The sequence below is a fragment of the Trichoplusia ni genome, chromosome 2 (genome assembly GCF_003590095.1).
Source record: "Trichoplusia ni isolate ovarian cell line Hi5 chromosome 2, tn1, whole genome shotgun sequence".
NCBI lineage: Eukaryota > Metazoa > Arthropoda > Insecta > Lepidoptera > Noctuidae > Trichoplusia > Trichoplusia ni.
In genome coordinates, this window is record NC_039479.1 from 16,509,657 (window position 1) to 16,536,921 (window position 27,265).

A 27,265-nucleotide genomic window follows, 5' to 3' on the forward strand; every position below is an offset into this window, starting at 1 on the left:
CCACCGGTCTAGGGTGATATGTTCGCAAAAAGCTTGCGCAAATCAATGACGAAGTTATTTGAAATAAAACGGTATCAACTACAACAGTCAATTTATTGATAAACTATTTTACTATAAAATAGTAAAATAATAATAATAATGTCAAAAAGCCGTAAAATATAAATTGTTATAAAAACTCCTCATTCGAAAAACATATTATAGTACGCATGCATCACTGCATTACATCATGAACAAAAAGTTTAATCAGAACTCTTACATATGTTTTTACAGCCTATACGTTTTTTATTATACTATTACTAAAACAACTATCGGTTCAATCGATATAAAGCTGATGGTATTACATACATTATTTGTACAAGCGAATGTTTAGAGCATCATCCAGAGCAAAGTTTACGCAACCCGATGATATTGAGCAGGGATTGGGCGGTATTCGAGATGAGATTTGTTGTATGACGTCACTTTATTTTATTTCGCACATATGCGTGACGGAATATAGAAGTTGAAAGAAGCGGTCTATAAGATAAGGCAGTGAGGCGGGGCGTAAGGAGAATTATTGTCAAATTGAACAAAAGTTTCAGCGAGTTAAATTTGTATTGCGTTGTTGCAGGACAGTATAGCAAAATATTTAAATACAGTTTAATCGTATTGTAAAATATTATTGAAGTGCGGAGACTTAGGCGCGTAGTCAAATCGCATAGACAATCATGAATCCCATTAGGTATATTTGTGCGATCCACGTCGGTTTAAGTTATCAAAACCGAATGGCTATGTTAACTTTACAGACGACAAAGAGCCATGAGAGTTATAGGACGAATAAATACGTTAAAGCCAAAAGAGTTCGGTGAAAATTTGTGTATTTTAATACTTCGGCAGTGGGGACACTTCCAATATGATTCCATGTTCCATGATATCCAGGGTCGACACGGTTGTTCTGTGCCTATATGACAGCCGGTGTCCGGCCAGTTCTGCTCATAATAATATCGATTGAACCTGAATGTTCAATCCACAGCTTTGCCATAAAACTTCGTAAATACTCTTTTCAAAATGGGACTGTAAATTCAACTTTTTTATACCATGTCCATGAAACTTAACGTAGCCGTAGCCGCTGTTCAAAACAAAACCGCCGCGGCCTATTATGAAATCGCGTTACTTTTAACTACGTTAACCACTGGAACAAAATCATAAATATTGTAAATTACTTTGTAGCTTATCCAGTTATCCATACTAATTTATTTAGAATATTCAACAGAGGAAAGGGAGAAAATGAGCGCTTGCACCGGATATTAAATGAATTTAGGAGACTTGTACCGACGGCAACAAAAGTTGGTCAACAGAATTGGTTTTTCAGAACAACTGTTCATTATCAAAATCAATGAGTTTCTGTTGTATACTTAAAAAAAAATAATAAACAATTTATACATGCTAATGAAAAATTCTTTCAGTTTTTATATTGTGTTACAAAACATCAGTTTCTCTTTGTAACTTGGCAGCCCCTAGCAAATTCAGTTTGAATATTCTATGTATGCGAGAACTATGAATACTATCGTATATATCGAAAGTCCTCTACGGAATTTGCCTAAAGAAACATCCTTTCCTTAAGCTGAAATCAATAGACTGAGATCATAAATAACTCTAGCGATGTTTAAGTCAGCGAATAGAAAAATGTTTGTGTTTTATTTATCTCTATTTTCTTATGTGTCTTAGTAGTGTGTGTGTACATATATGTGTGTGCGTATGTATCTTGCATACTTGACCGCCATTTTATGACCTCGGTAAGTAATAAATTATTAACCATTGATGGGTCATTTTATTTGGTTGATTTTTTTTCAAATAGCCTTTTATCGGGTTCTTTTAAAACTTCGCTGTGATGGCTCTTGGTCCGCTTTGGATGCTCTAGCTGATGGACTAGACTACGGTACTATAATAGTCTTTTGTGTCACTGAAAGAAGGCTGTATAATCTCTACAATACATCTGACGCAAATTAAAAAACCACATTTGGTGAACCGCGTAACAAGATGAAACGATTAAAATGACATCCACGTCCGTTCCAAAGTCACATTAAATCTTTATTTTAGCCGCAATCGTTGTAAACTTGAACACAACTCACTAGTTTCAAAGAATGATTAAATTTTAACCCTACTCCATTGCAATAAGAACGATATTCATTTCAAAGGGTATTGCATGTTACATGTGTCGACTTTACAACAACAAACGGGTCGGCGATAAATTTTTTAATTAACTTTGACTACGTCATCTGATTAGCTTTTTTGCTCTATTTTATGACAAGTTTTCAAACGTGATTTTAATCAAATTGAAATTCAATTTGTAAAAATTTAACTAGGTTAATATACTTTGTATAAGCGAGCTGACAATGCGAAAACAAAATGTGTTTCAACAAAAAGATAATTAGTGTAGTAAGTAGAATCGGGACTGCAGTTTACAATTGCGGGTATTAATTATACAGAGTTGGCAACACTAGAGCTTAATTGAATAATAACTTTTACTGGAATTAATTGGGTACGAGTAAGTACAAACTTTTCTGTTCGGAAACTGAAATTGGTACTAAAATAAATGAGAAAAGAGTTTTATGTCGAGTATACGTTTTACGATGGAGTTGGTTAAAGTTTTACCAAAGCTTTAAAGCAGAAAACATTTACTTTAAAATATAAACCGTCATGTGGCTACAAAAATATATTCGGTCTAGTCTTGTAAGCTGCTTACCATGTTCATCCAGAAATTATTTTCAACATTATTTACATTCAACTGATAAAAGTACCACGAAAGTTAAGCTTTTATTAAAAGCATTCAAACTCTCGTGCACAATAACACTCACACATACAAAGAAGAAGTTTTTTTTAAACAAATGAACAGTTTAATCTATCATCGACATTCTGTTACACACACATATATACAAATCAACGTTCCATAACGCACCCGGACGTGTGGTTTAATTACAAATCCCGCGCCGCGGCGTGTGTACTCTGCGACAATTACGGCAATTAAGTCGCGCCCTTGTTAATTACACTGACGCACCCATCACATGTTGATCGACGTACATTAACTGCCGGGGTTGTTCTCAAACTGATTGCTCATTTATTTATATAGAGATGAAAATGAATCTGCGATCAGACAAGAGTAGGTAAAGTAGTAAAAATAGTTTACGGTTGAATCTAGGAGATTAATGACAAAAAAAATAATTAAAAAACATCAAGCTTTTTACTCTGCCCTTAACCTAACTTGTTTCTACAGTTGGAACACAACTGAACTACAATCCACGAGCAGTGGCGCCAAAATTATTGAACCCAACCCCGTCCACAACCACACGACAACGACTACGTCTAATGTTAAAATTAAATTGTTTACTCAGAAAATAGGATAAATAATATCATTTTAAGACGATTTCATATTGAGTTCAGTGGAGTCGACATTTTCCAACTAATTACTTTGACAAGAGACATCGAAATATCGGTCATTGCCTCTCTTTAGGCAATAATGTATAATAGGATTATGTTGTGTTTTCATCATGTGTAAATAAATGCATTTCCTCGACTGTTCTCAAACCGCTTATAAATAATGGGCCCACAACTAATCTCTTAGGTATTGTTGACGTAATTTCTGTACGATTTAAGCTACCGAATAATATTTGTTAGAAAAGTAACAGTTGGCAAATATAGCCTTAGAACTAATAACTTTTTATTAAGAGTCTGAGTACTATTTTGCTCTTTCTGTTTACCCTTATCGTCTCATGGTCAAATACGTTATTAAAAGTTTGGGGTACTCATTATTCCTCAGTCTCAAATAATTTTTGATTATTTAAATAGAGATCATTTAGTTTATTCATAAAATATTTGAAATTTAACAACGTTTTTGTATTTTTGTAAAATATTTTTAGTAGGTACGTGAACGTAAAATATTATGTACTACTTGGTACTACCATTACCTATATCAAGAAAGATAGTGGTACAGGTCATTCTATCTTTCACTGTGTACATAATATCTTTTATATAATACCTAATTGTCATCAAGAAACGAAGAATGCTGGAGCCCAAAGTATTAAAAATAAAAAATGATTACAAAATAATTTCGCTCTCATACATTTTCAACTAAAATATTATATCAAAGTTACAGCTGGCGATAACTTCAGATAACTTCACAGTTTAATAATGAAGTTAAAATTGCTGAGTCTTATAGCTAACATCTTGAGCTTTTGGTAATTTTGTTCTTAGCTCAAAGGTTAAAGTTTTGTGTCATGACACCGCAGTGCCCTACTGTGGCGCCTTGTAAGTAGACGGGCACTTTAAGACTATTCCCATCTCTTTCTACAGGCATGTAAATGACAAAGATGGGCAGATTTGTAAGTTTCAGAGTTTAAGACACGTGTGGATAATATCTGTAATTTAACGTAAATGTTTTAAAAGACAAGTCAGAGTAGTAGAATTACACCACACATTTTAATTCCCAAAACGAATCGCAAGAGTCCGCAAGATGATGGAAGCTCATAAGCGTTTTTTTGAATAATAATATTTTATGCTGCATAACACAAGAATCCTAGTTTATCCTGAAATGTATCACACAAGAATCCTTACAGTTAAGTACTAATATTATAAATACGAAAGTATTTTTGCCTGACTGCTAAGCTTTCACGCAAAAAATACCGAATCGATTTGATGAAAATGAAATTTAGTAGGCAGATATTTCACAGCCTGAGAAACGACATGCAAAGCTACTTTTTAGAAGATAATGAATAGATTAAAAAAAGTCGAATTTATACACGTATTTCAGTATATATATTGATATAATTTTTAAATATGATGTACCATTATCATCTCAAGAGGAAGAACTGACGATGTCAGTCTTAAAAAAACAAGGGAGAAAAATAGGTTTGTCTAAGGCATTTACATTTTAAACTCCGTTCATCTTTATAGTACTTCTATATCTACTCTACCGATCTATCTATCTACTTTCTTTATCTCTCTAAAGTCGCATGCAATAGATTGTCATTAAGAAAATGATCTCTACTCCTCTCTGAACTCCCATAAATCACAAGATAAATAACATATTCAGTAGCTACATACTCAAGTACATTTGCTCTGGTACATTAAGTACTAAATAGGTTTTCATCAGTACCAATAGAAGTAGTAAAATAAATCTTTTCTCATTTACGACTGATGTCCGAATCATATAAAACTTCTTTTGTTATTTTAGTTTTGTGAATAGATCTTATGTCCTAGTATATTAAGGACGAGAATTGCGCTGTTTCTGTAGTAAATATAATAATATCAAGAACTAGGATTATAGACATCCAGTTTATATATTTTTTTAATATAACCACGAGGTAAAGAGAATCAACACAGAAATCTCGATTCGAAAACAAGGTTGTCGTCAATAGCATTATTAGTGACTAAACTGTTTTCTTTCATAAAAAGCAATTGCGAAATATTTGCGATATAGTTTATCTACAAACAAAAAAACACAATTATTTACTTCATTCGACCCAATTTTCCCGTTGTTCTGTTTATGATCGAAATAATAATGAAAGATATAATCAACTAGGGACCGCAACGCAAAAAATGTTCTGAGGAAGACGGTTTTTTGGCACTCGATTTCGTTTTGTTTCATTTGTGAAGCAACGTAATATGAAACTACATGATCCCAGTACAAATATCTGGGCCTGTACTTGTGAACTCTTGCAATAGAAAGCTTGTCATATTAGAAGTAAGATAGCACTATACAATGCGTATAGCGACGTCTCGTTCTATAGCGATCTTGGTCGTACTTTTAAGAGTATAGAAAGTGGTAATAGTCTAGTAGATGGTTAAGGGTGAAAATACTAAGATATTTTTCGATATTTTAAAATCACTACCCTATCACGTAGGAACTAGCTAACTCTCACGTAGAATTTGCATGCATTTCTCTACTAGTGATTTGATTTGACATGTAGACATGAGCGTTTTGTAGACGGTTTCGAACAAATGCTTTTAGTATAACACAGTGATAGAGATAACATCCAAAGATAATCAATTTACCTGAACAACTATTAAAAAGTAAGAACAAAAACTATTTAATTTACAACAATGTAAACGAAAATCCGTATATTGCAAATAAATAGAACAGAAAGCAGACATACGTTCGCCATAACATAAAAACTTTATGACGGAGGCTGTCTGTCCTACTTCGTCTTGTTGCTAAATGGAAATACTAAGCTCGTTGCCAAAGACCAAGTTATTCCTATTATTGAGTCAAGGGGTGACCTTGACCATTTAGCCGTATGGCGTTATCGCTTCTAATCTCACGGAACGATCTAAGAAACAAATAAGACTTCTTTAAATGCGTTAATTATGTATTTCAATAGCTTAGATTCGTTGTTGTTCCTTTCCTTAAGGCTAAAAATGTGATTTTGTTGAATAGGTATGAAAACCGTATCAATATTGAATTAATGCGTGCTATCTTCGTACATAAAAAGGAATTTCAGAAACTTTAAAATATAATTTGAACTGCTTTGTTTTAGCTTTGACTTACCCAAATACTGCGGTCATTTTGACGGCTACTTGAGCAGTCAACCGAAAAATCGCTGACCACGCACTGCGGCAATATTGTTATTGATGGCCATTACATGTTTTATAGCGAAGCTTTTACAATGATAACATAATAAGTTTTAATATAAATTAATAAGCTTTTTAGTGAAACTTTTAGCTATAAAAATATTGCTTTTAATTGTATAAAATGGTGACTAACAATAGAAGCTAATTACAGCGTCACTATTAACAACAATAACTATTACTTACACATTCAATTGTTTGTAACTTACATGAGTTATTGGCCACGAATAAGTGTATAAAGAGTACCGAAGTGATTTGTAACTAGTGTTTTCTGCGGTTCTTTTGTTCAGGAATATAAATCATTTCCAACCGAAAGGTGAAATGGGGTCGCTTAATAAATGATGTTCTCTTATTCAAAGAATTCACGTTAAAATATCTTAGCGTCCTTAATTTATTGTGAAGGTTTTTTTAAAGTTGCAAGGGTAAATTGATCCATTTGTGTCTAGTTTTATAATTTGTTTCGTATCTATTTTATAAGCAAGCATAAGGTCAAGACTTTGATTAGGAATTATGTATGTTAACAAATATACGCATGAATGCTGAAGCTCTTATGATTGTGTAGAACGACAACTGGATCTTTCAAAGTTAAATAGAATGAATAGTGGATTAAAATAAGCAGCTTTATAATGGATTCATCACCCGTAAAAATAAACTAAGTGAAAAGCCAAGAATAAACGAATCTCATTTAAATTCAAAGGTTTTTCTTTCATTGCGGAATAAATACATCCTTTATTGCTATTGTGTATATAGGTATAACTACCAAGTCATAAGTTACGTATAATAAACTTAACTAGCTCTCAACCTGTGACTTAGATATTCCTAGATGAGAAATAGGTTGCTTTTGGGGTTCCGTACCGTAGGGCAAAATCAGAAGGAATGCTAGGAATGCCCTGTGTTGTGGTTGTTATAATATGAAATGTCTTTTTCTAAAAGTTCAGTTTAAAATAAAACGCGACTAAAAACTAATGTGAAAGAAAAATAAAGATTAAGAAATCAATGTGCCTCTGAAATATTATATCAGTCTTTTATTTATTCTATTAGATATGTTTTTGTATACAGACTGTTTATATTTTTAAGTACATAAACAAATAGAGCATAGATTACTAAGTTAAATTAAGTGAAATTATGCAAACAGCTTGTAATATTCTCACGACAGCATTTTGTTAGCAAAATATTTAAGTCGGTGCCGTACGTTTATTTTCACAGTAAAATGAGCACGTTTGAAGAGAACGGCAGTTTAAAAGTGTGCATGAAATAAGGTAAACACCGTTAGCAACATACGTTCGCCAAGTGAATTTGTTTTGTAATATTAACGTAGGCGCTTTAAAGGTAAAAGGTTTTTAGTTAATGTTTTAGTATTTTCAACCATCAATTTAAAAAGAGGGGTGTTATGACTTTGACGTGTCTGTCTGTTTGTCTGTGGCATTAGAGCCCGGATGGGTAGTTTGATTTCCCTTTAATTTGTCTCGCATTAGAGATGAATTATGTGCGAGTAGTAGTCATGTAGAGTCAAGTCAAATTCTGTTTAAGACGATTTGAGATCTGGGTTTTGGATTTTATCTTGTTCAAGAAATACTTTTTGTTAGTACCTAATTAAAGCACGTCAATGCAGTCAGGTGTGGAAAAGAGACGCTGCTCTACGTGATGTAGCGTTCCGTCCCGTCGTGTAGCATTTTAAAACTGTAACACTTAAATTGACAACAAGAGCTAATATAGGCAAACAGATCATGATTAATTTGCAAGGAGACCACCGGTGAATAAAGATTAATACAATACTTTATTGCCTTAAATGTGTTCAGAGCACATCTGAGGCTTTACGGAATAGTCAGCCATCTCCTGTAATATAATAGCATTTTAAGAAATAAATTTCATTTTCTTTACATCCAGTTAGTTGTAGTTACATAGTGGTTTCTTAGGTTTACGCGAATGTTAGACATTGAAATGAAACTACTTTTACGGATTTTATCGCGGTTTAATTTTAGATTTTAGTTCCCGACGTTTTGAAACCTTTGCAGGTATCATGGTCACGGGCAGACTGAGATGGCGTTCGTCTTGACAGGAGATGTTGCTCGTTCTACCTTCATATTTTAATTAATTATTTGTGGTCCGACCTACGCAGTATGAGCTCACTGTGTCTTGATGTCTTGCAGCGCTGCTCTTGGGTTTGGCCTTGAGTTTATTTATTATTGGATCCCAAGTAGGAGATATCTTCCAGCCATCTTCTCTATTGAAATTAGGGTGTTTTTTAATCTCAATAGCCTCGCGAAACATCCTAGGTAGGAATTTGGATTCTTTAGCGAGGATCTGTGGTTGGTCAAGTCTAATATAATGGCTGGAACCTTCAGCATGTTCGGCGACTGCAGACTTTGTTGAGCGGCGGTGTTTCACGTCAGCTATGTGTTCTTTAACGCGGGTCCCTATGCTTCGTTTGGTTTGACCGATGTAAGAGAGGCCGCAGTCACAATCTAGTTTGTATACTCCTGCATCTTGTAGAGGTATGTGACACTTGACGGCTGGTAAGGACTGGCTAATCTTCTTGGGCGGCTTGAAGTATGTTTTAATTGAAGCTCGCTTCAGGATGTAACCAATCTTGTCAGTGACTCCTCTGACGTATGGTAGTACAGCAGGCAAACGATCAACAGTGGCTGGCTTCACTCGGTTTCTGTGACGGGGCCGTGGAACTTGGAGCTTGTTGTCTCGCAGTACTTGCTTGACGTGTTGAAGCTCAGCGGCAAGGTGTCTGTCATCCGAGTCCGTGTGCTCTCTGAAACAAAGATTTTCCCACGGTAGCTAACTGTTTAGGGTGGTGATGAGAACATGCTGAAGGTTCCAGCCATTATATTAGATTTGACCAACCACAGATCCTCGCTAAAGAATCCAAATTCCTACCTAGGATGTTTCGCGAGGCTATTGAGATTAAAAAACACCCTAATTTCAATAGAGAAGATGGCTGGAAGATATCTCCTACTTGGGATCCAATAATAAATAAACTCAAGGCCAAACCCAAGAGCAGCGCTGCAAGACATCAAGACACAGTGAGCTCATACTGCGTAGGTCGGACCACAAATAATTAATTAAAATATGAAGGTAGAACGAGCAACATCTCCTGTCAGGACGAACGCCATCTCAGTCTGCCCGTAGTTGTAGTTAATTATATTTATAAGCTGTTACCTACCGATTACCTCATTAAATAAAGTTCCGTGAGTAAATATATGGCGAAAATATAACCAAGTCACTTATTTTAATTTATCTTGGCAGTTAGGAAATTACGTTAGTGACTGGGCACATTTATAATTTCCAATCTATTTCAATGCAAGGGTTTCAAGCGGGCTATAAAAAAAAAGCTCTTTGTATGTCGTTGCGTCACGCGAAGGATTTCTTATTGTGTCTGTGAAAGAAAGTTTTTCTTGCAAATCCTCCGTCTGCATAATTTTGTTGTTTACGAAGTTTATTGTTAAGGTGTGCCAAAACAAAGATTTTCTATAGCGTATGATCTATACGTATGTATGAATGTACTTAGTTTTGAGTATATATAGAAAGGAACTTCTCTATTTGAAAGAAAGCAGTTTGCTAAAAATGTTTTAAAAATTACGGAATGGATAAATCTAAACTCTACTTTTTTCTTTGTCATGAGATCTACAATTTCAACAGTTGATCCATTTTGTATTATATACATACATAGTCATTTAATGTCGCTGTATCGTGCATAAGTACAATACACTTACAACTACTGCCATAGCAATACTAACAACCATACGAGTGACTTATAAAATTATGCAACAAATTAAAAATATTATTTCTTTTTATGATTTTAATAAAACTTTGAACGTGAGTATTACCTAGTTTATTTTTAAAGCTTATTTTAATTGAAGTCGTAATAAACCTGATAGTCTACCCCCACGTTTTACAGTAATATTATTATGGCTGTGGAAGCGTGACAGCACTAGACACGACGTAGAGCGGCATCTCTCCTACACACCCACAAAAATATTACTTGGGAAGGTAATGGTAGGCGCCTTGAGCGTTTTTATTTAAATACCTTGTAAAAAACTCACGCCTGTATAACATATAAGTTAAATAGATCATAAAACCTGATATAGTAGACTGCCCTACGGCTAAACTACTAAGCATTAGGTATACACGTAGAGTCCCCACCCTTTATATTACTTCAAAGTACTCACTAATGTTAGGACATTTTAACGTAACTTTTTAGGGTTCCGGACCCAAAGAATAAAGACGAAACGCTTTTAGTGAGACTCCATCTATCCTACACCAGGCGGTATCTCATGAACCGTGATAGCTAAAGAGTTGACATTTTTATGGACGATGTATTTCTGCATTTTCCGCTGCCGCTATAACAACAAAGGCAAGAATGGTTCTTGCGGTCAGAAATTCGTTGGTAGGTATTAAATTTGAGGGTTCCACAAACTTAGTGTTCAACAAATTGATTTGTTGTGTAGCCTTAGTGTAACCAGTCCGACTCAAACTTGACCGGTTTTTTAATGAGAACGAAGCTGTTAAGGTTCACGCGTTTTGTGTAGCGAACTCAAGAGTTAATTTAAGTAAGGTTTACAAAACCACTAAAAGCAGGGTGCTTAATCGTCTTTCTTAAGTTATATTAAGTTGACGAGCGCACCTCTATCCTACAACTACTGCAATAATATTTCTTCAAGAGGTAGTAAAAATACATGAAACATAGCTTTAATTTTTTTGCTTTACTATGAAAAAGGACCTCCAAGATTACTAGCATTTGTGACAAGGAATACCGGATCATAACATTCAACTTATTGAGATGAATAAGAAAAAAAATACATTTTATTTTGATATTTTAGACATCTCATTTTTTTTAAGGAGCTTCACGTATTTTACAATAAAGGTTTTTTTCCCTTCTGTAATTGTTAATGTTTACATAGACTTTGCACGGACCCTCGTTATGAAATAAAAATACGAATCACTAGATGTATTACATCATTTTGGACGTATAAAAACGTTCCTGAATTATATTTCGGTCATTAATCATTGAGTGGTTACGCTGTTCATAATGAAAATTCAGTCTACGACGCGAGACGTGAAGATAAATGGGGAAATGTACAATAATTTGTATCTGAATGATGTAGTTATAACAAAAACACCTAAAAAACCTTTTTGTTCCAAGTTCTTTAGTGATGTTTAACTTTATAATACCATTTAAAAGACCATGCCGCGAATAACGTACACAAATTTTTTTTTTTTGACGTTTTGACCGTCTAACTGATTGACTAGCTTGCTTGCCGTTGAGCTTTAGTTTTTTTATTTGCTGTTATAACGGCAGGAGTCAGTCAGACGCTCTGCGTAAATAATAAAGACGAAACCCTACCCTACTAAATAGCGGAGTCTTAGAAATTGAATTCCGTTTTTACCCTTTATTAACGGAGCCCTAATAACTTGTTGTATATAGTAGCTGTATTGCAGTGAATTAATAGTATCATAAAAGTTTACTCGTATAAAGTTTATCCATAAATTAAATATCATAATATGTACTAAATTATTTTGCGCTGCAGTGTATTAAACTATTACGAGAAAGTTTATGAAGCTTTTTGTTGTAGCTGATGATTATGAAATAGTGTTAACCTAGCTTAATTATTACTACACACGCTATTATGCAGTATACTCAATTTTAATCAAATTTGGACCTAAAATCTATAGGGCTACAGTTCAAATTAAATGTTTATAAAATGTTATGATTATCTTCATAATATACTTGGCAGAATTATTATCATGCGTGTCTTATCAGTAGATTTACGATTATTAAAAGTAGGTAAAGTAAATGTGGGTATACAATTATCAACGATCTTACAAATATAAATTATTTTTATTAATTATCGTTTAAACAAAGCAACTTAGTTCAGTTATACATTAATATATATATTTTTAGAAAAGTTATAATTATTTTTGTATCGGACCTGCGTGTTTCAACACTGAAGATATCAGATTATCCTACCTTCCCATATATTCTTAATGGAAATAAAGATTAACCTTTTTCTAATTCGTTTAACGCAATCTCGATAGATCACTGTACTGATACCTTGAATCTACGATTCTCGTGACATTCACCAATTAATCTTTCATCCCCTACATATTATCTAATTGCAAGGATAATGCCTGTCTCAGGGGCCTACCGTGCCACATATAGTTGGATATGCAGTAATAGGAGCGAGAGAGTGTGATTCTCGCCATAGAACGCCATCTCCCTTCTTCAACACTTTTAGATGTGGTAGTAGGTTTCTAGTAGGATCATATTAGCACGGTATATGTGGTTTGTGAACTAATCTCTTCGGTCACTCGACTTAATACACGACTCATTGAGTGAATTGGTCACGTAATGGCATTATAGTTGATCGGTATTTGTCGTAATGAGCTTTGCTTGTGATAATAGTCGGAGTCCCTGTGTGCTCGTTGTCTTGGGATTTTGGTATTACCTTTGCTAAAAGTTTTGTAACATTTCAAGACTAGTATGGGTGGAATCGAAGTCATTAGGTATATGAAATCTGACCAGGTACACAAAACGAGTTCAATTTTTACTATTTGTATGAAACACAACTATTGCCAAGAGCCGTGTCAAAACAAACATTGAAATCTAAAATGTCTATAAATGGTCATAGTTTGGCTAATATTTACTTGGACTTAATAGGATATATCGTCGCCATTGAGTAAAATAGTTTCCAACATTAGCCCCGGGCTAAGAACTTCTGAAATAAATTTCAATCCTTGATCTTAGTTTTTGTTTTATTGCGGTTACTTTCAAGACATGGATAAAGCCGTCTCAACGTACGAAAACCTACGGCTTAAAGTATAAGCTATAAGCTTAAAAGTAAGGGCCTAGTTATACAATATTCAGTAAGTAGCTAAGGATGTTAAATTTAGCTTTATTACCTTGACTTAGGGTTCTTAAAATAACACAGAATTTTATTTGCTATTTTTTACATTCGTGTAATTTTTTAAATGTCAAAGTTTAAGTCACAGCAATCTTAGGTCAAGACAAGTCTTTCCTTCTGAAAACTCAAGAACAATTACACCTTGCCGTTTATATTGAATTAGAAAATGTATATTATATTGAAAATGCCTCGTTTGCACAACTAACACGTTTCAACAGCTTAGATAATAGCCAGCGCTAATTTGCATGTTTGCTACATACCGATAAGCAAATTTCTCTCTCATTTGTTAGAAGATCGAAAATTTAACTTAAGTAAGGTTTCGTGAACTATTGAATTGTAAATACCTACGTAAAATGGAACCCTATTCAAAGAGCCAAGCAAAAAAAACGTTATTTTATTAAACAGTATTTTCTTTTTCATAATAATAAAGATACTCGCAAAATAAATAAAAACACGACTCTTACTCTCTTTCAATGTCTGTAAACTAACACAACCTCTTATGTAGCGATTGGCCCCTGTTCTAAATACTCGCATGGTGACTAAACCGACTCACCCCAGATTAATGACTCCATATACATATAACATGTTATTACGATTTGAAACAAACCATATTATTAGGCCTTTGAAGCGTCATCTTGATTTACTGTGAACTTGTGTTTATTTCACTAATATAGAGATATATTGCCCCCTCATAAATCTTGTACAAGAGATTGTATGTAAACTGTATCTTAAGACTCATTTAGAAGAGACGACAAATATCGTGCATTAATCATACATTGCGGAGCCACGCGGCTTTAGGTATCAGAAGTCATACATCATAACCAGCAATGTATAGCAGCTTGTATAATATTTCCCACTTCGTTTAGTTCAGCTGTAAGGGTCGAACCTCAAAGATATGTTGCCTCTCAAAGACGCATTCTCGTTAAATCAGGTTTTGTATCCTCGAAGTAAATTGTGGAACCCTAATCTGGGTTGACGGCAAAAAGGATTCCTTTATAAATATACACGAGGGACTGAGGGATAGCCAGTCTAGTCTCTATTTAGTATATTATGTACGTATACCATACGATCATAGAAAAAAGGTTTTGCGTGTTAGCTTGGGTTCATGATCACGCTGGTTGGGCATTCTGGCGTAGTTACTGGTGGCAGCTCGTGGATAACATATTTCAGGGCACGAGCGTTTTTTATATTTTTTTGTTTATCATTCCACAAACAACCCAGTTCATTACCGTTAAAAAAATTAAACCTGCCCTAGATAATGTTGTAAAGGTATTTAATAAAAAGGGGTTGAAATGAAACTACTTTTACGGATTTTATCGCGGTTTAATTTTAGATTTTAGTTCCCGACGTTTCGAAACCTTTGCAGGTATCATGGTCACGGGCAGACTGAGATGGCGTTCGTCTTGACAGGAGATGTTGCTCGTTCTACCTTCATATTTTAATTAATTATTTGTGGTCCGACCTACGCAGTATGAGCTCACTGTGTCTTGATGTCTTGCAGCGCTGCTCTTGGGTTTGGCCTTGAGTTTATTTATTATTGGATCCCAAGTAGGTGATATCTTCCAGCCATCTTCTCTATTGAAATTAGGGTGTTTTTTAATCTCAATAGCCTCGCGAAACATCCTAGGTAGGAATTTGGATTCTTTAGCGAGGATCTGTGGTTGGTCAAATCTAATATAATGGCTGGAACCTTCAGCATGTTCGGCGACTGCAGACTTCGTTGAGCGGCGGTGTTTCACGTCAGCTATGTGTTCTTTAACGCGGGTCCCTATGCTTCGTTTGGTTTGACCGATGTAAGAGAGGCCGCAGTCACAATCTAGTTTGTATACTCCTGCATCTTGTAGAGGTATGTGACACTTGACGGATGGTAAGGACTGGCTAATCTTCTTGGGCGGCTTGAAGTATGTTTTAATTGAAGCTCGCTTCAGGATGTAACCAATCTTGTCAGTGACTCCTCTGACGTATGGTAGTACAGCAGGCAAACGATCAACAGTGGCTGGCTTCACTCGGTTTCTGTGACGGGGCCGTGGAACTTGGAGCTTGTTGTCTCGCAGTACTTGCTTGACGTGTTGAAGCTCAGCGGCAAGGTGTCTGTCATCACAGAGTCCGTGTGCTCTCTGAAGCAAAGATTTTCCCACGGTAGCTAACTGTTTAGGGTGGTGGTGAGATTCACCGTTTAAGTACCTATCTGTATGGGTCTTCTTTCGATACACGGTGTGACTTATGGTCTGATCAGGATTTCTTTTAACCAATATGTCTAAGAAGGCAAGAGATTTATTATCCTCCAACTCCATAGTGAATTGAATTTTGTTATTAATGGAGTTGAGATGTTTTAAAAATGCATTTACTTGACTAGATGGTAAAACTGTGAAAGTATCATCTACGTACCGTTTGTAAAACCTGGGAGTGAAAGGAGCTGTTTTTAAGGCTGTCTCCTCGAAGTCTTCCATGAATATATCGGCGACTACAGGGGATACAGGCGAGCCCATCGCTACACCATCTACTTGTACATAGAATTTATTGTTCCACAGTAGGTAGCCAGATGTGAGGCAGTGCTCAAGAAGTTCTGCATATTCTAGAGGTAGGTTGTTCTCTGCTAGCTTCTTGGAAACAATTTCAATACAATCCTTAACTGGTAGGCATGTAAACAAGGACTGTACGTCGAAACTAACCATTACTTCATTGTCATGAAGATGTAGATGTTTAATCTCATTGACAAAGTGGTATGAATCCTTCACAAACGCTGTAGTGTTGCCTCTGAGTGGTGAGAGTGTTTTCGCGACGTGCTGAGCCAATCTGTAGGTTGGTGTGTCGATTTGGCTTACAATAGGACGTAGCGGGGCGTTTGGTTTGTGTATCTTTGTGTAGCTTCAATTAAAACATACTTCAAGCCGCCCAAGAAGATTAGCCAGTCCTTACCATCCGTCAAGTGTCACATACCTCTACAAGATGCAGGAGTATACAAACTAGATTGTGACTGCGGCCTCTCTTACATCGGTCAAACCAAACGAAGCATAGGGACCCGCGTTAAAGAACACATAGCTGACGTGAAACACCGCCGCTCAACGAAGTCTGCAGTCGCCGAACATGCTGAAGGTTCCAGCCATTATATTAGATTTGACCAACCACAGATCCTCGCTAAAGAATCCAAATTCCTACCTAGGATGTTTCGCGAGGCTATTGAGATTAAAAAACACCCTAATTTCAATAGAGAAGATGGCTGGAAGATATCACCTACTTGGGATCCAATAATAAATAAACTCAAGGCCAAACCCAAGAGCAGCGCTGCAAGACATCAAGACACAGTGAGCTCATACTGCGTAGGTCGGACCACAAATAATTAATTAAAATATGAAGGTAGAACGAGCAACATCTCCTGTCAAGACGAACGCCATCTCAGTCTGCCCGTGACCATGATACCTGCAAAGGTTTCGAAACGTCGGGAACTAAAATCTAAAATTAAACCGCGATAAAATCCGTAAAAGTAGTTTCATTTCAATGTCTAATATTCGCGTAAACCTAAGAAACCACTATAAAAAGGGGTTTCAAATTTTGCTCGTAAATTAGGCTCGTAAAATATGTAAAATATGGACAGACAACCTGAGGTTGACGATAGTTTGATATCACCATTCCCTTATGAGCGACGTGTTGAAGTTTCGATCCCCGCATTTCAAGTCCAAGACAAGTCTTTGAGTCCTTGTTGTTTGTATGTTCCACGACGCTTGTCCTAAAAACAAACGAAACGTTAAAATGATGATTTTTAAATTAAAGTTTTATCTTAAACACACCGTATGAATAATAAAAACTAAATAGATAGGAATAAATCAAATAATTGGTTTAAAAACTCGTCGCGAACCATAATAAAAAAGCATTTTGAGACTCTGCTTTTACTTCAATACTAGCTCTTTTAGTATCAGTTTACCTCTCGATTCACTAAAGCTCTTTAAACAGCACGACATTAACTGCAAGTTTCAAGTAGCGAAATGGGAGTATTACTGTGAAATACAAAACTGTTGAAATAAAAGCTGTACTTATTGTGTTTGCACTGTGTTTGTGTGTGTATATCTTATTATATTGAAACTTATGAAATAAAACAAGAGAATAAACCTTCTCGACAGAATGTACTTCTGGAGACGTTCAAATATGTTTGTCTCTTGTCATAAACAGTTTGGTTTGAAGGATTTTCAAACCAAAGTATCAAACTAGTGCAAAAGATTTCATCAAACGATATTCAAAAACGTCAATGCTAGACAAATCCTTCGAACTAAAAGTAAGTCAAACTCGTTTGAGTCAAACCAAAAATTACAAGTTACAACAAACTATTTGACCGTCTCTGGAGTTCCTTTCATACAAATGCTGTATTCGCACACGTCTATTACATACCGTGTAAATCACAGAAAAGTTTTATCGTAAACAATTTATGACTGCCTTCCTGCTAACATCTGAGTCAGTCTTCCGTCCTAACTTCCCCAGACATTGACGCTTAACGTTCCGTATCTTCGCGTACCCAATTTTGTGAAAAAGCTTCCAATATATTCCTATGAATCCATATAAATGATAATATCGTCATATCTATGGAAATGAATATATTTCTGCTTGTCAAATTGCAGGAGTGAAATAAGGCAAGCGAGAGCCTTATCAACCTGTATGCGATCTCATGGGATCTTGTTACGCCTTGATATTGGTTAGTTGGGGCATAAATCTGCCACAATCTAGCTGGCAATTGTTTTAGAAAAAAAATGGTAAATTGTATCTACTTTATAGGAATAACCTGATGTATCTTTTACAGTTGAGGGTGAAGCTTTTAGGTTTTTGTGCCCGGAGGGTAAAAACGGAACCGGCTCTATAACCGGCTTTATATGTATGTATATTACTCAGGAATCAGGGAAATCTAGCTACAGCCAGTAGAAGTTGCTACTGTTTAGGGTAGGTTTATATTCGGTGACAATTGTTAACCAATCGATTTGTTATTTTAGCCTATGTGTACTTTCAATGTTGTCCGACTCGCATTTGACCAGTTATTTATTTATAACTTTTTATGACTGAACTGTGTTTAAAAATAAACAATTAAAGAATTTACGTTTTAAATCAGGTTTCTTTGGTTGAAAATAAAACTGTCGATCTTGTAAGCTGCCGTTATGACGTCAATGCATACACTTCCCCAGTTTTTTAAAGGACTGTAAAGGTCAAAAGCTGATAACCTATTTTTAACATTCGTATCTATATTTAGGGCTAATGAACATGTTCCGTGTCTTTAGCACTGAAAATAACCTCGAAATTGCTTCCACAAGTTTCGTGCATTCATAAAATGTATCTCTTGCGTAAAATGTAATACATTATTTAACTTTATTACTTCGTGAAGAACTGATTTGCAAGTTCTGTCACCTTGTAATTTGGAATTTTATAGGTGATAGGAACTGATGGTGCTAGTAATAAAACTGATAACTGTTACATTTCTTGTGATATATGTACGTGGACAAAATGATCACACACTATATCATCAGTTCTGATTAATCAGAGGGGTTGACCAAGATCTGCTGCAAGCAAACATACTTGGTGCAAATTGAGGGCAACGTTATAACTATTTGTCCTACATAAATAAATTACTTTAACTAATCCGAATTTTATGGCTAAATAGTCCAATATTTAGCCATAACCATAAATAGGGTGACTATAACTATATCAAGTCAGTACATTTTTGATTAATTTATTCTCATCCTGTGGTTTTTGTTTTATTGTGTATTGTGAATCATCCCAAAACTAAGACATGATACATGAATATTCAATACATAGACCAAAACAACATTTTTTATTTTTTTTTAATTAACTGGATCAATCAGACTATCTGTTTGTTAAGACTAATATTTGAAATTTCTGGATCAATCGTGACTAGACTTTAATAAGGACTAGGCTAAGGACTAAGGCTAGGTTTTTTTAGAAAAATAAAATATTAATTCCACGCTATACGCGTTGGTACAGCTTACAGTGACATGTTTCTCAAGGTAAATTAAAACGCCTTTATGTTAGTCGAGGTAAATTAACACTCTATTTAATTAGTCGCCTTACATTAACAGTGCAGCACAAGCGAGATAGTTTCGACAGCTGCTGTTCTGAGTCTAATGTAGTGCATTAAGCTACAAATGAGCCTCCTAATGGGCGAATGTTTGCACCATTAGCTATGCGATAAAAGACTAATCCTTAGTAGTATGTGGTTTTCTTTTTTACATCCTAGAATACGATTAGTCCCGTTAGTAATGATGTTTCTTTGTTAATTGGAACTAAATAGTAGTATTCTGGTATTATTTTAATCTCAAAATGATTCCCTACTAAATAACAATATATTAGGCATTAGTGATACATTTACTGCATTTCGGAAATAAATTGTTTCAATATTGTTTCAACAACAAAACATGTAGCTCACTTCAAATAATAACTACTAAACTAAATTAATGAAATCCAATTGACAACTAATTTTAGTTAAATGAAAAATAATCAACAAAATCAGTTTATCAAAGCCGAAGTTCGAAGTTTGAGGTAACAAACATGGATAAAAACATAAGCAAGCGAATTCAGAAATCCTTTTTTGAAATCAGTCGTTACAAGTTATTTCCAAATCCGAAAATTATTTCTTCGGTTTTTTTTTTACATGAAATGCATAGTACACACTTTACGACATTTTTGCTGTTCCGACTACCTCCTTTATAATATCAACATAGTTTAATATCGTATACTAAAAGTACGACGGCGACGTGCTCTTTTCTTTGTCCATCAGACGTCTGTAGTCTAAAGTGGAGCACAGTGAAACACTACCGACTTACCGAGCCACGCCGAGTACTGTTTCGCAATGCAGTTGTGGTATATCAATGGCTGTCGGCACGGCATGCTCGCCTCTGTCATCAACGCCATACTTGGCCACAAATCTTAATATATAGAGTATTGTATGTCGGTTTATGGCTTTGACCTAATATTTTTGACATTATAGTTTGGTAATAAATGTGTTTTGCTTTAAAGTATTTGTGTGTGCTCATGAAGTTGAAAATAATTTAGTGGCAATTATTATAAAGTGTTCGATTATTTACATTAGCAAAATAAACGCTAAAGCTTGAAATATGGATGGATGTTTGTTCATAACCTGGACTAACACAGGATTTTATCCCGATTTTATGATCTCGTGGGATCATCTTCGAGCGATTGCAGCCGCTGACAACAGCTATTCGTTTTTTTAACATTAGATACGACGTAACATTGTCTTAGTCCTTTCTTATCCAGAGTCAAAATATAATTTAAATATGTTTAAATCGAATAAAACTTTACACAGTAAATGTCACGTTAAATCATTAACTTGTCGCCTTCAACAAATTCTGCAGGATATATATACCAAATCCTTTGATCCTTTCATCGAAACTATTATGATAGAATTTCCTCTTAAATAAAAAGCACATGAAGCGAGGAAAGAGTGAGTTATCTTCGCCTGTCGCCGCCGGGATCGAGGGATATAAGGACATCTCTGGCAGATTTATATTGCTAGAAGTGTATTAGTTTGACACGACTAACATACTCGCAATAAATGATTACATGTAGTTGCAGTTACTACATACTAGAGTTGTTATCAGGTTATATTCAGGTATATTTGTTCTGATTCATCATTATACAGAGAATAATAGTTTTACAAACTTAATGTTGTTAATGTTAGTTATTCTCATTGTATACCTTTATTCACATTAAGTACCGAAAGATTTAGGAATAAAATAACGATATTCCAAGATAACGGTTATTTTTATTTCCTCGTCTTATTTTTACTTCATTATATAAATTCGTTATTTTGCAAATTTGCTCGAGACTTGGCTGGGGCACTGCCGTGCCCTCGGATATTATAAGTAAACGTGGAGTCCTGTTACTAAGGCTTCGCTGTCTCTCCGTCTGTCAATCAGAACGTCCCTTCGTCCGTCCGATTAAATTTTATTTTATTTTATTAGCTAGATGTTTCGAACAACATTAATCTACCTGGAAAGCCTAAGGAAAGATATACCTGAAAGCTTCATAAGCCGTCAAAATAATAATGCATCAAGCATCCAACACGACAGCGCTATTAATGAGGCATACGGGACATCCCCTCTCATCACAGTTTATGTAAAATATACACAGAAAAGATTGATGTCCCCAAACGATTTAGAATGGTAATGAAGATAAATTGCATTGCGTGGATCGTTGAAAATTCTACCTAACAAATTGTGATGTTATCATATAAACACATAGAGGTAACAACAATTTGCATTTATCAGTATAATTATGAGCATTACTTTCACACTCGTGCATGTAATAAATCAACTTTGTGTAAATATTTTCGAAATGGTGTGTGGGTTGTTAAGCTTTGGTTTGCTAAAATATGTGCGCTTGGTTGGAAATTGTATGAAATGTTTCCATCGGACTGGGAGTAGTTTTGTATACGGGAATAATTTGTGAGCCTAACTGCAAACTATTACTACTACTAAAACAAGTAAAACTATTGTAGATATTGAAACGAGATTCCGCACTTTAGGACTTACAACAGTCTGCTTGCATTGTTCTTTTTTTTGCAAAAGAGGAAATGTATCGCCTTTTACGCTTTAGTAACAAAAATACCGTTGTTTACTATCTGTCCCGCACAACTACAAAATTATTATGCGGGCGGACCGCAAATATATTATAAGAATTTTGATATTTTCTCCCTCAACAAAATGAAGCTTCTAACATAAAAAGATAGCGTCGGTCTGAAATATTCTCAAGTAATTTGTTATTGAATTATGTAAGCTATCCGTATAATGCTGAATAATGTTGACTGAGGCAATTTGACAGTGACAGAGATCCAATTACCGGCGCTTAAACCATTTAGTTTCTTGAAATAAAGTAAACACCTGGATCTTGGTCGTTATTCTCTAACGGCCGCTTTCTATATTCGATCTCAATCCCTAATTTACGGATCGAGATTGACATTTGAATCCATTTCCAACTTTTAGTGTTTCTATAACCGATCCATGGATCGTTTTCTCGATCTTTTTCTTCAATCTATCTTTGGGAGGGCGGATCGAGATTTTAGATTGGTATTTGTACGAAAGTGACAGTTATACGTTTTCTATAACCGATCTCTGGTTTTGACAAATCGATTTTTGGCGTTTTTGATCTATAATTGCGATCCCCAATTTTTTACGGATTGTACTGAGAAATCTGTGAAAATGGAAATATTTTCAAGTGATAGTAATAGCGATCTTGAAGTATTAGCTCAGCTATCGGACTGGGATAGTAGTAACAGTGACGAAGAACAAACTCTGTCCTCAAAATTTGTAATTGTGATTGTGATGTATCGAGTGGCTGTTTTTTTTTTCTGTACTTTACTTGTAAACGGGGGTCAAGGATTTAAGCTGAAGACCAGCACTCAGTAATTCTTTTGGATTGCTAAGCATAAGCTGATGCTTAAACTTTTTTGCTTTCGGTATTATAGTTTTTGTGTACTAAGTACACTTTTACCAATATCTGTATATTATACTGGAATCAATAGATAACGATTATAATATTCTCGTTTTCATTTATTTATTTAAAACCATGAAGTATCATTACAGGGTTTACCCTAATGCGACAACTTAGAACTTAAACTAAACAAAAATTGCAACACATTACATTATTAAAAACACATAAACACGTCAGTCTGATTTTGAAGAAGTTGGTGGTGTGGAGAGCTCTTGTAAGAGGTGCTTTGGCGAGCAAATTTGTTCTCGCTGTAGGTGCGGGCTTCGCCGCCGCCACACGAAGGGGTCCGGTACACACGCTCAAGCGCTGCAATACTTCCGGGTGATTGTCCACTCCACGAATCACCTTCACCAGCGCAAACTCCCGTCTCATATACAGTTGATCATTGCCAACCATGCTCAGAACAAACAGAGTGGGATCCATGAGTAGGTAGAACGGATACACCCCATACAGTTTCTTGGACAGATGGCGCGTGAACTTATTCTGAACGCGCTCGAATATTGCCGCTGTATTCTATTCTATAATTGAGACATCGTAAACACAAACAACAAATAAACTTGCGATTTTAAAATATATTATGTTAATGTCAAACTGACTGACAACTTTTCGATTGACTGACGTTCCGTTACTGATCAATAAAAGTTTATTGTCGTTTATGCTTTTTCTAATCTTGAGGTAGAATTACAGAATTTTACCGCTACGACTTCCCAATCATTTATTTTTGTATTTTGTGCACTTTCTAGCGATTATACATAAAATAGATAAGCTTTAAGAAAAAAGTCACCATTTTACTCATTAATAATCGCTGAAGTACTTTTTCTGCACATGCGTAAAACAAAACGTTTAGCAGGGCGATCTATCCGTTTTTTTTGGATGGATTTCGAGACGAGATCGATTAATGAAATGCAGATTCAAGCTCAATCGAGGGATTGAGTAAAATCTGGATTGATCGGAATCTTAGATTCGGGATCGAATATAGAAAGCGGCCGTAAGTATCATTAATATTGTGCAAAAAGTTTTTCTATCTTCTATTACTTAAAAACTAACGTCTTTGAATGTAACTCCTTGATACAATGACATGTAATACAATCAATGTATGCATGATTGTCAAAACAACGGCTGTTGGTGAAAATCACGTGAAAATGGAAACGATGACTGGGTAAATTAGAAGGTACACAACACATGCCGCTCTCAGCTAAGTTCCGTCGAGGTAAGACATCTAAAGAAGCACCTTCCTCAGAAAGGAACTAACAAGTTTTTTATGGTGTCAACTGCGGTAGAAGTAAATAAGGTGCCCTTGACTTATATCGTCACAGATGGAGACTAAATTAATGTTGATATCTCCCAAGCACGACTAGCTTAGGCTTAGTGTTCTAAAGACTCTTTAATGCCAATTCTAATGCATTAAAGTTGTTGTCGGTAGCCAAATTCTTAGGAGATGTCCGTGTACCATGAACATTTACAGTGTTTCTAGAGCAGAGCATGAATCAAGCGTTTTACAGAGGATTATTTGATTGTTGTTTAAAGAGATAAAATAAAGATGCCGAGATGTATTAGTGAGGTAATAATCCCAAATTTGCTAGTTTTATGGAGTCCCGGAAGGCTTTTTAAGGCCTTTTGAAGGTTTTTCCCGGCCAAAGTGTAGTCAAGAGGGTAACGGGTGGCACGAAAGAAAAAAGGATTAATCATAACATGCTAGTAGTAGTTAGGTCGATCGAGAACTAAAGAAGAAAAATAAGATCAAAACATTTTCGTGTCCATTACATAATCTTTGTAGAATACACGCATGTGAAAACATTCTCACTGTAATAACAGTAATCCGCACATCTACATCTGTTGAAAGCTCTTCCTCCGTTCGTACAATGACTTGACAAAATTAAAGATTTTATGTTCCTCTACAGTGCATTCATTTACGCGTAATCACAAATACGCGTTCCTACGGAGATATCTTGAGAGAACATTGCTCCTTATTATGTTAATGCAAATGTGTTTTAATCTCACTCTTGGCTTAGAAAGAATTTATTGGATAATTAGAGCATATGAATATTCAGGGCAAGTCTAGAACCAAAATTCCTTTACAACTTATTTATATAAAGTTTTCAGGTACGTACTCAAAAAAAAATCGGTTTTTAAGTATTTTTTGGCAGGTGTATAGATTAAATAATTTGAAATAAAAATCGACGTAAGCATATACAAACAAGTGGACAACGAATCCGTCCTAGAATATCTTGGATGAATTTATAGCAATTCGTTTAAAAATCTGAGAAGCAATTCTTTATAGATTAAAATACCCAGCTAGGTTATTAATTCTCCTTAGTGTCTCGTTTATACCAATCCTAAATGTTTTACAGGTGTAATTATTTCTGTTCTCTTGCGAGATGATTGCGCTAACTGCGTTAGAGCAGTTAAAATCTTATTCCGATTTATGGCTGACTTGCTCTTAATTTTTCACTAAAGCAATTTAGTATATAGTACCTATTGAGATATTGACCTTATTAATAGCTTAGCAAAAATCAACTTACTCTCGAATGATTAAATGTGAAACCAACTTTACCATGGATATACTATTGCAGAAATGTTGGCGGCTATTAAGAATGCAAAGAAGAACAAAATTAAACCAGAAGACGATACGACGGAGGGTACCGATGGAGCAGCTACGAGCAACCCGGATGCATCGGACAGAGAGGCAGCAAGTATACTAGCTAAGAAGGCGGAGACACCGAAAGACAACACTGAGCCCCAACCTCCATAGGATCGCAAAACAAAGAACAATAGCAAATAAAGAGCAACAACAGAAGACCAAACGGAAATGATAAACAAAGACATCCAAACGCCATCTTGAAGGACCTGGTGATGTGTTTAGAGAAATAAAAAGACATTTAAAATTGTATTAATGTTTATTTCTATAAATAAATTTTATCCCTAGGATGTATTTTTTATATTATTAATAATTTTGTAACTATGCCATAAAGCGTCAAAATACTACTATCCTCTTATTATTCCAATTCGACAAAACCAATTTCGAGAAGTTAGCCAGAAATTCTGCTAATCTACGCAATAAATGACAAGTTCCGCCGTTTTTGTAGTGATTTATCAGTGTTTACTATAAATCCATTATAATGACGTGGTGATTAGAGAAACAAGGGTAGAATTGATCGCACTGGTTGGTCGGCGTGGCGGGCGCGACGATTCGGCGCCGATCTCCACCCCCGGGAAGGTTAAGTTGAAAACATACAGTTTGATTCACAATGCCATGTAGAAAACTTGCTCATAAAGTTAGATCAGAACAAGTGAGAATTGATACAAAAGTTTTTTTTTTAGCCGGGGTAAGTTCATATTTGACTAAAATGCTGGATCGATTTTGGGAGGTGTGATAAAAAAGACAAGACGTATTTAGATAGCCAAGGCCATATAGAGAGCAAACCGTTTCGTTTTCCATACGGAGAAAAAAAAAGTTCTGACTATGTCTAAAATGGAGCCTAACCTTACCTCAAAAAGTGTGTCATCGGCCTAACATCTCCGCCAGTAATTTGTATTGTGGGACGTAGTTCGTGTGTCACCGTCCACCCGTTGTGATAAAGTTACCCCATTTCAAGGTCACGACCAATGAACGAGCCAATATATCCCATTTGTTTACGGACTATTTGGTGTCATTCGACCCTTGATAACACCTTAACGTAAATAAAGGTATCTAAATAATTAACTGTATGCTTGCAATGGTAAAATGACTCAATATTATTAGAAAATAAAAGTTTTTGAAGGCATCATGTAGGCATAGATTTGGTCAGAAGTATTCTTTTTTAGTTTAATACAAGGACTTTACCTGTATTTCCAAAAAAAATATTTTACTTGAAATGGTAACAAAAAAACAAAATAAGTACATGATAAGTATTTACGCTTCAAATGTAAAAATCATTTTTCATTGGCCTAGCCTTTTCCCAACTATGTTGGGGTCGGCTACCAGTCCAACCGGTTTCAGCTAAGTACCAGTGTTTTACAAGGAGCGACTGCCTATCTGACCTCCTTAACCCAGTTACCTGGGCAACACGATACCCCTTGGTTAGACTGGCTGTCAGACTTTTTCAAGCTTCTGACTACCTGTAACGACTGTCAAAGATGTAGGAATAACAGCCGGGACCCACAATTTAACGTGCCTTCCGAAACACGGAGGAACTCGTTATGACAAAGATGGTCACCCATCTACAGACCAACCGCGTCAAGCATAGCTTAACCTGTGATCGTATCAC

The 27,265-nt window shown here is 35.3% G+C and overlaps 1 long non-coding RNA gene across 1 annotated transcript; it reads left to right on the top strand.

Moving 5' to 3' along the window:
• Positions 1 to 24,013: 24,013 nt before the first annotated feature.
• On the top strand, positions 24,014 to 25,946 carry LOC113501134. The gene is made up of 2 exons (XR_003401266.1): positions 24,014 to 24,228; positions 25,592 to 25,946. It is a non-coding gene; the product is annotated as an uncharacterized LOC113501134 (long non-coding RNA).
• The last annotated feature ends 1,319 nt before the right edge of the window (positions 25,947 to 27,265 follow it).